The following is a 9,226-nucleotide window of genomic DNA, read 5'->3' on the forward strand; positions in this document are numbered from 1 at the left end:
AGCACCCAGACTTGATCAGTGCTGGTGATTATATCATGTTTGGTAGGTTATTATATATGGTAGGTCACCATGTTACCTGCAGCTAGTCCTGCCACACAGTGCTGCTTCTGTAAAGACTCTCTCGCTCTCTCTGTAGGTGTAGACATGTCTTGGGAAGACTGACTTACATAGATGTCACTGATAATGTGATCTAATGAAAATACTTCATTAATAATAATAATAATAATACATTTTATTTAATAGCGCCTTTCTAACACTCAAGGACACTTTACAATTACAACCGCAAAAAATATATAAATTCATACATAAAATACAAGTAAGAGTAAGTCTGTTTTTCCCCATATTTTCACCCGAGGAATCAGACACTTGGGAGACCAAGACTGATAAATGACTGTGATCATAACTGTGATACATTACTGTAATTATGACTGTGATCATGTGTGTGATACATGACAGTAATCATGACTGTGATAAATGACTGTAATCATGACTGTGATCATGACTGTGATCATGACTGTGATACATGACTGTAATCATGTCTGTGATACATGACTGTGATCATGACTTTAATCATGTCTGTGATACATGACTGTAATCATTACTGTAATCATGACTGTAAACATGTCTGTGATCATGTCTGTGATACATGACAGTAATCATGACTGTAATCATGACTGATCATGCCTGTGATACATGACAGTAATCATGACTGTGATCATGACTGTGATCATGTCTGTGATCATGACTGTGATACATGACTGTAATCACGACTGTGATCATGACTGTGATCATGATTGTGATCATGTCTGTGATCATGACTGTGATACATGACTGTAATCATGACTGTGATCATGACTATGATCATGACTGTGATACAGGTCTGTGATACATTACTGTGATTATGTCTGTGATACATGACTGTAATCATGACTGTGATCATGACTGATCATGGCTGTGATACATGACAGTAATCATGTCTGTGATACATGACTGTAATCATTACTGTAATCATGACTGTAAACATGTCTGTGATCATGTCTGTGATACATGACAGTAATCATGACTGTAATCATGACTGATCATGGCTGTGATACATGACAGTAATCATGACTGTGATCATGACTGTGATCATGTCTGTGATCATGACTGTGATACATGACTGTAATCACGACTGTGATCATGACTGTGATCATGACTGTGATCATGTCTGTGATCATGACTGTGATACATGACTGTAATCATGACTGTGATCATGACTATGATCATGACTGTGATACAGGTCTGTGATACATTACTGTGATTATGTCTGTGATACATGACTGTAATCATGACTGTGATCATGACTGTGATACATGACTGTAATCATGACTGTGATCATGACTGTGATCATGACTGTGATACAGGTCTGTGATACATTACTGTGATCATGTCTGTGATACATGACTGTAATCATGACTGTAATCATGACTGTGATCATGATTGTGATACATGACTGTAATCATGACTGTGATCATGACTGTAATCATGACTGTGATCATGACTGTAATCATGACTGTGATCATGACTGTGATACAGGTCTGTGATACATTACTGTGATCATGTCTGTGATACATGACTGTAATCATGACTGTAATCATGACTGTGATCATGACTGTAATCATGACTGTGATACAGGTCTGTGATACATTACTGTGATCATGTCTGTGATACATGACTGTAATCATGACTGTAATCATGACTGTGATACATTACTGTGATCATGTCTGTAATCATGACTGTGATCATGACTGTGATACAGGTCTGTGATACATTTATGTGATCATGTCTGTGATACATGACTGTAATCATGACTGTAATCATGACTGATCATGCCTGTGATACATGACAGTAATCATGACTGTGATCATGACTGTGATCATGTCTGTGATCATGACTGTGATACATGACTGTAATCACGACTGTGATCATGACTGTGATCATGACTGTGATCATGTCTGTGATCATGACTGTGATACATGACTGTAATCATGACTGTGATCATGACTATGATCATGACTGTGATACAGGTCTGTGATAATTACTGTGATTATGTCTGTGATACATGACTGTAATCATGACTGTGATCATGACTGTGATACATGACTGTAATCATGTGATACAGGTCTGTGATACATTACTGTGATCATGTCTGTGATCATGACTGTGATACATGACTGTAATCATGACTGTGATCATGACTGTGATCATGACTGTGATACAGGTCTGTGATACATTACTGTGATCATGTCTGTAATCATGACTGTGATCATGACTGTAATCATGACTGTGATCATGACTGTGATACAGGTCTGTGATACATTACTGTGATCATGTCTGTGATACATGACTGTAATCATGACTGTAATCATGACTGACTGTGATACATTACTGTGATCATGTCTGTAATCATGACTGTGATCATGACTGTGATACAGGTCTGTGATACATTTCTGTGATCATGTCTGTGATACATGACTGTAATCATGACTGTGATCGTGACTGTAATCATGACTGTGATCATGACTATAATCATAACTGTGATCATGACTGTGATCATGACTGTAATCATAACTGTGATCATGACTGTGATCATGACTGTAATCATGACTGTGATCATGACTGTGATCATGTCTGTAATCATGTCTGTGATCATGACTGTGATACATGTCTGTGATACATTACTTGTGTCTTTCCTTCTCACGTCATCACACTCTTCATTCCTGTCTCTCACCTCATCTGTCTGTCTCTCTCCTCTCTTTCCCCCTCTCTCTCTTCCTTAATCTCATTTCCTCCTCTCTGTGAATGTCCTCTGTCAGGATATTTTCATTTGGCCCTGATCATTTCGAGCTCACATTAATGTAAATTGTTTGATTTCTGGCCATTCTCAGCATGTTTGCATGTTACACAGTAACACAGTAACACAGTAACTCTGTGGAACAGACAACATGTGTGAAGCACCGAACCTCTTAATCTGAGTTCATTGACCTGTTCCGTTAAGCTTACCTTACATTGGTCAGGCTGGTCACAATATTCAGCAATTTAAAAGAAATGGAGATCTTAGCTAATTGCTGATTTTTCTGAAAAAAAAAACAGAATTTTGTGAAACTGAAAAGTGGACATGTCACAATAATTAGTTATTTTGGCAAATACATTTTTTGTTTTGAATTTGATTTCTGAACTGAAAAATGGATATGCCAACATTAGTTTCTGACAACTGTTAATTAAAATGAAATGGCATGTAAGCACATGGGTACGAGAAACAGAAAATAATTTTTCAAGTTGTCTACTTGAAAGGAAGTTGGCAAGAAGTCAGAACTGAGGAACCCAGAGGACTGAGGAACCCAGGAGACTGAGGAACCCAGGAGACTGTGAGGCCCAGGAGACTGAGGAACCCAGGAGACTGAGGAACCCAGGAGACTGTGGGGCCCAGGAGACTGTGGGGCCCAGGAGACTGAGGAACCCAGGAGACTGAGGAACCCAGGAGACTGTGGGGCCCAGGAGACTGTGGGGCCCAGGAGACTGAGGAACCCAGGAGACTGAGGAACCCAGGAGACTGTGGGGCCCAGGAGACTGTGAGGCCCAGGAGACTGAGGAACCCAGGAGACTGAGGAACCCAGGAGACTGTGGGGCCCAGGAGACTGTGAGGCCCAGGAGACTGAGGAACCCAGGAGACTGAGGAACCCAGGAGACTGTGGGGCCCAGGAGACTGAGGAACCCAGGAGACTGAGGAACCCAGGAGACTGTGGGGGCCCAGGAGACTGGCACGGGTGGAATTCTGGTTTTTTGACATTTACTGACCATTCTGTCTAGGAGGAGACATGGAAAACTACCTCCTTTTATTTCTAAACATTAGATTAAACATCTCCAAACTGGCTCAGATGCACCGGACGTGTTAGACACACACATTATTGTTCTTGAGATTTTTCTTCCCCAAGTTGTCTAGAATACTGTGACCTCCCTTTTCTGACAGTAGTGTCTCCTGTACAGATGAAACATTTGTTAAGCATTTTTTAAAATATAAGTTTGTTGTTTTTTTCTATTACATCTGGGAACTGTAGAGGAAACAAATGAATGATATTTACTGTCCCCTTCATGGAGTGCCTCAGACTCACCACACAATCAACTCATTCATCTGCAACCAGGAAATCGAGCCCTTACAGTGGGATTGCTGAATTTACTCAGACCAGATAAACTGGAAGAACGGTGTAATCACTGACCTGGACAACGGTGGTAGAAGAACTCTTCTTACAGCCTCCACCAGGAAGACATTCACATGTCTAGAGCACTTCTGAAAAGTAGGTCAGGGTGAGAGAGAGAGATGGGGAGAGCTTCTGGTGTCAGAATAACGGTAAACATGTGCACAATCCTTCCAGATATTGTATATTTTGTGGTATTTCCGACCTCTATTTCACTGTATATGAAAAGTGGTATATAAATAAACTTGCCTAAAGTCTTGTCTATATGAAACATATTATTATTCATTTTATGTCTGCTCTATTGCACAACATTTATATGACCTCTGTATGTGTTTATTATATTTTCCAGATGCCCTTTATTGGCCCAAAGTTTCACTTGTACAATAAGATCAATATTTCAATATTTAGGACATTTTTATTGGTTAAAATATGATCAACATCATAAAAAGAAAACATTATTTCTTATGTAACATACATAGTGATGGTGACCTATTTCAGCCTCAAAGTACAATATCTGACTTTGTGCAATTTACCACTTTAATAATGCACCACTGTTTAAGTGTACCAGATCTCCACAGAAACGCGTTTCATTTGATTTTTAAAATTCTAACTTTATAAGACATTAGTGTTTCTCTCCAGGAAACAAAGAAGTTTAGGCAGAGCAGTCTTCCCCAACACATGTACAAGTGTGTGGTTTAAACAGAGCAGTCTTCCCCAACACATGTACAAGTGTGTGGTTTAAACAGAGCAGTCTTCCCCAACACATGTACAAGTGTGGTTGCTCAGTGGATTCCTGATTAATTCTGTTAAAATCCCAAAGACAAAGATGTCAAGTCAATTAGGCAAGCGTTAACTGCAAGGTTTTGGGATTTACTGGTAGTTCTGTCTGGGATTCTGTTCTGTTTGGGATTTAGTTCTGTTTAGTACTTTGTCGAGCTCGATCTGACATATTTACAGGTTTTCTTATTGACTGGGTTTGGCAAAAGCCTGACAACTAAACATTATAATTTAGACTGAGTATCACTGTGCAGCCATTAACACATATTGCACCCTGGGCTGGATACTTACCTGGACACTTACCTGGACACTTACCTGGATACTTACCTGGACACACACCTGGATACTTACCTGGACACACACCAGGATGTTGCCTTACTGGCTCATTTACAGGACACCTCACAAGCAGTTTTTCTAGTTTTTGTAAAATGATCACTTCGATGTGATGAACAGTGTTCAGGTTCCAACGGCCAAGACTGAATAACCCTGTGCATGGCACAATTGAATTCTACCTGCATTCTTACTAGCAAAGCCAAGAGCTCTAACTCAAATCTAATTCAAATGGTTGTTAGAGCTGAAATCCCCCAATACTGATTTTATAAGACTTAGACTTCAGATTCACTGCCAGTTTGATATTCTCAGCTGCACCATCATCACACTTGTCTGTGCGCTGTTCTGTTTGTAAGGTGTTCAGCTTGCTATTTTCTATTTCAGACCACAGGGGAAACACTGATCTGAGCTCAGGCCATTTGGGCACTGCTGCGGAGAATCAACCTCTCGTCTGTCTTTGTGGTCCAGGACATCCAGGTTAGATGACGGAGTTCCGTTTTTCCTTCTAATACACAAAAATCTTGGTCTCTCCCCTCCCCCAACACTGGACAACATATCGACCAATCAGGCATCTGTGTGGTTGCTTGGAAAAGTTCAGTAATTAGCATTCTTCAAGTGCACCGAAGCACTTAGCAGAGCTGCTGGTTTGGAAACTTGCAACATAATACAGTTGTTCAAAGCTTACAGGAAGTACAGGAATAATGCAGGAAGTGTCCACAGCTGTGCCACAGTACACTACAGTATGAGAGGGAATTCATTCCACCATATCCAAAACTGATATAAAACATAGTGTAACATTTATGAAAATGTTTTGTTTTGTAAACTGTATTATACGTATCAGTGTTAGTAAACATTGGCTCCACCCAGAAAATAAATACATGCCCATGCATTATTCATGCCTGCATAGCTGAAAGGCCCTGCTTAGTTAGTAAGAGAGTATAAAGTTGAACAACCCATATACTCTGCTAGTGTCTGTAATTCTGCACGGCACCTGAATACTGCGTGATTTTCATATGACATTTTCTTAGTATCATCAAGATTCCATAGTTGTGCATTTATGAAGGACGTGATTCTTGGACACTACACTAGCAATGTGGCTACGAGCCTGTTGTTAAGGTAGCGTAGACTTGCCTGCACACCGCACACACTCCTCATTAGCTCTTCAGGATGCCCCATTTGAATTACAAAGCTGAACTGCCAAATATCGGCGTTGACGCCTGTCCTGATGAATCATTTCACGGGACACATTTTCCAAAGTGTCGCTTGCAATTAGCAGCCAGGGTTGCGTAACGTGGCGTTCTGTGTGTTAGTGTGGGCGGTGACACTCTCGTCAGGGCCCTAGTCAGACTGTCCAGCCTCTTAAAGGAAATAAAAGTTATTTGATTACCAAGTATCACAGTCTACCTGGTTACATCATGTGCACAACTCAAGGGCAGCGAGAGCTCGGTCTGTCTACTTCAATCACATGTTGTTTTGATTGGAACGGTAAAGAGTCCTATAATTTTGTAAGAATCTTTTAAATCTAGATCCTATTTTTATGCTTTTGATCTCAGTGATCTCCACCATTAATAAAAGGCCATTTATCTGTCATGCAGAAAATTTCCAACTTTGCTTTGGAGTCATTTAGAAGACAAAAATACACAGTGGAGCATTACACAGAACACAGATCCACGTTTCATGGGCATGGTGGCTAGACAAACAACAATAGCATTAGCAGCATAGCCCCGGTGCAGAGGAGCCCCATTCTGGGTCAGATTTAGGAAATCTAGGGCACTCCAGAGTCTCGGAGACACATGCCTCTGGTATCTCATGATTTAAAGCCCATCCTGGTAGAAATGCAAAAATGTGCCACCCGTAGTTTTGCAGAAAACGTCTTTTGCAGAATCTGTCTCCTTCTGCGGCTCCCTTGTCCTTCATCTCTGCTCATTATTTGTGTTCCACTGAGCATTTCTCCTTAATATTACTGAAATAGTGTTTGTCTCCTGGTAGACCTCCCAAAACAAGCCCTTGTGTGTAATAAAAGGGAGGTTAAAGGTGAATGCACCTTAAAATAAGAACATGCCCCTCTAAGAACTGCATGCATTTGCAGCTGTAGCAATCAAGCTATTGCTAACCACAGTGTCCTTTCTACACCACAGGCAAATGTATCAATATTCAGTTAAATTTAGTTATATCTGTTTAACACAGTCACTGAGACACCAGCCAGAGTTTAACAGGAAGTAGGTGGCAGGAGACACAAACCTGCTGCCCAATAACCAGACACACAGAGAACTGCTGAATATATGAACTAAACATCTTTAGTCTTTCAGCCGGAGAAGCACCAGGCAGGTTTTGAAGACCACAAATGAGGAGAGATTATTTATGAGCTTTCAGTTGATGCAGTGTTGTTCAAAATATGAACAATATAATGAACATTAATATGCAAGGATTGTGCTACACAATAGCGGCATAGCATATTCCTTAAGGTGTAAGCTTCCTTAAAACCATCATCAGCTGAGCAGCCCTTCCTGGACTCAGTATTCATAACCGCGCTCTGGACCGGAGGAAGCAGTCGTGCTGGCTGTGGTCCTGCTCACATGGGGCCTCCGCTGGGGTTTGGGCCTCGAGGTGAGACTTGGCCAAGCCGGAATCTGTCTGGCCGCCACGATCACTTCCTTTACGCTACATCCACTGCCATCAACTGGCGGCACTTCTCAAACTTTGTAGATTTTACAGACTGTTGCTGACCTGACATCTTGGCAAAGGCAGAAAGTTCCAGTTCAGGCTTCGCTGATCTTGTAAGACATTTTAGGAATTAAATGTGTAATGTTTTTACAATCTAGACAATTTTCTGCTGTATCAGGGTTTGATCTTGAACTTCTAGGAGAAAAATGTTTCATGTTGCATGATGGTTCTTCTCAGGGCGTTTGGAGGTGAAGTGTTTGGCAGGCTGGTGTTTGGTAGGCTGGTGTTTGGTAGGCTGGTGTTTTGTGGTGAGGTGAACAACTTGTGTCCCCATTCAGATTCCACCTATGCCATGTGAGGCTGCTAGTCAGGCACCTAATAGACAGTGTCTGAGCAGTATTGTTACTCCTGAAACACACACTACATTGAGTAGTGTTGTTACATACTCCTGAAACACACGCTACGCTGAACAGTGTTGTTACATACTCCTGAAGCACACACTACGTTGATCAGTGTTGTTAAATACTCCTGAAACACACACTATGTTGATCAGTGTTGTTACATACTCCTGAAACACACACTACGTTGATCAGTGTTGTTACATACTCCTGAAACACACGATACATTGAGTAGTGTTGTTACATACTCCTAAAACACACACTACGTTGATCAGTGTTGTTACATACTCCTGAAACACACACTACGTTGATCAGTGTTGTTACATACTCCTGAAACACACGCTACGTTGAGCAGTGTTGTTACATACTCCTGAAACACACACTACGTTGATCAGTGTTGTTACATACTCCTGAAACACACACTACGTTGATCAGTGTTGTTACATACTCCTAAAACACACGCTACGTTGAGCAGTGTTGTTACATACTCCTGAAACACACACTACGTTGAGCAGTGTTGTTACATACTCCTGAAACACACACTACGTTGAGCAGTGTTGTTACATACTCCTGAAACACACACTACGTTGATCAGTGTTGTTAAATACTCCTGAAACACACACTACGTTGATCAGTGTTGTTACATACTCCTGAAACACACACTACGTTGATCAGTGTTGTTACATACTCCTGAAACACACACTACATTGCAGTGTTTTTTTTCCTTTTGGCAATTTGTAACTAGTATCAGTGAGTAAATGTGAAAAATAATAATGTCTCCAAACAGAAAGTAGTAAGACAACAAGCTTATTTTTGTGCTGT

Source organism: Brachyhypopomus gauderio, chromosome 15, assembly GCF_052324685.1.
Source record: "Brachyhypopomus gauderio isolate BG-103 chromosome 15, BGAUD_0.2, whole genome shotgun sequence".
Taxonomy (NCBI): domain Eukaryota; kingdom Metazoa; phylum Chordata; class Actinopteri; order Gymnotiformes; family Hypopomidae; genus Brachyhypopomus; species Brachyhypopomus gauderio.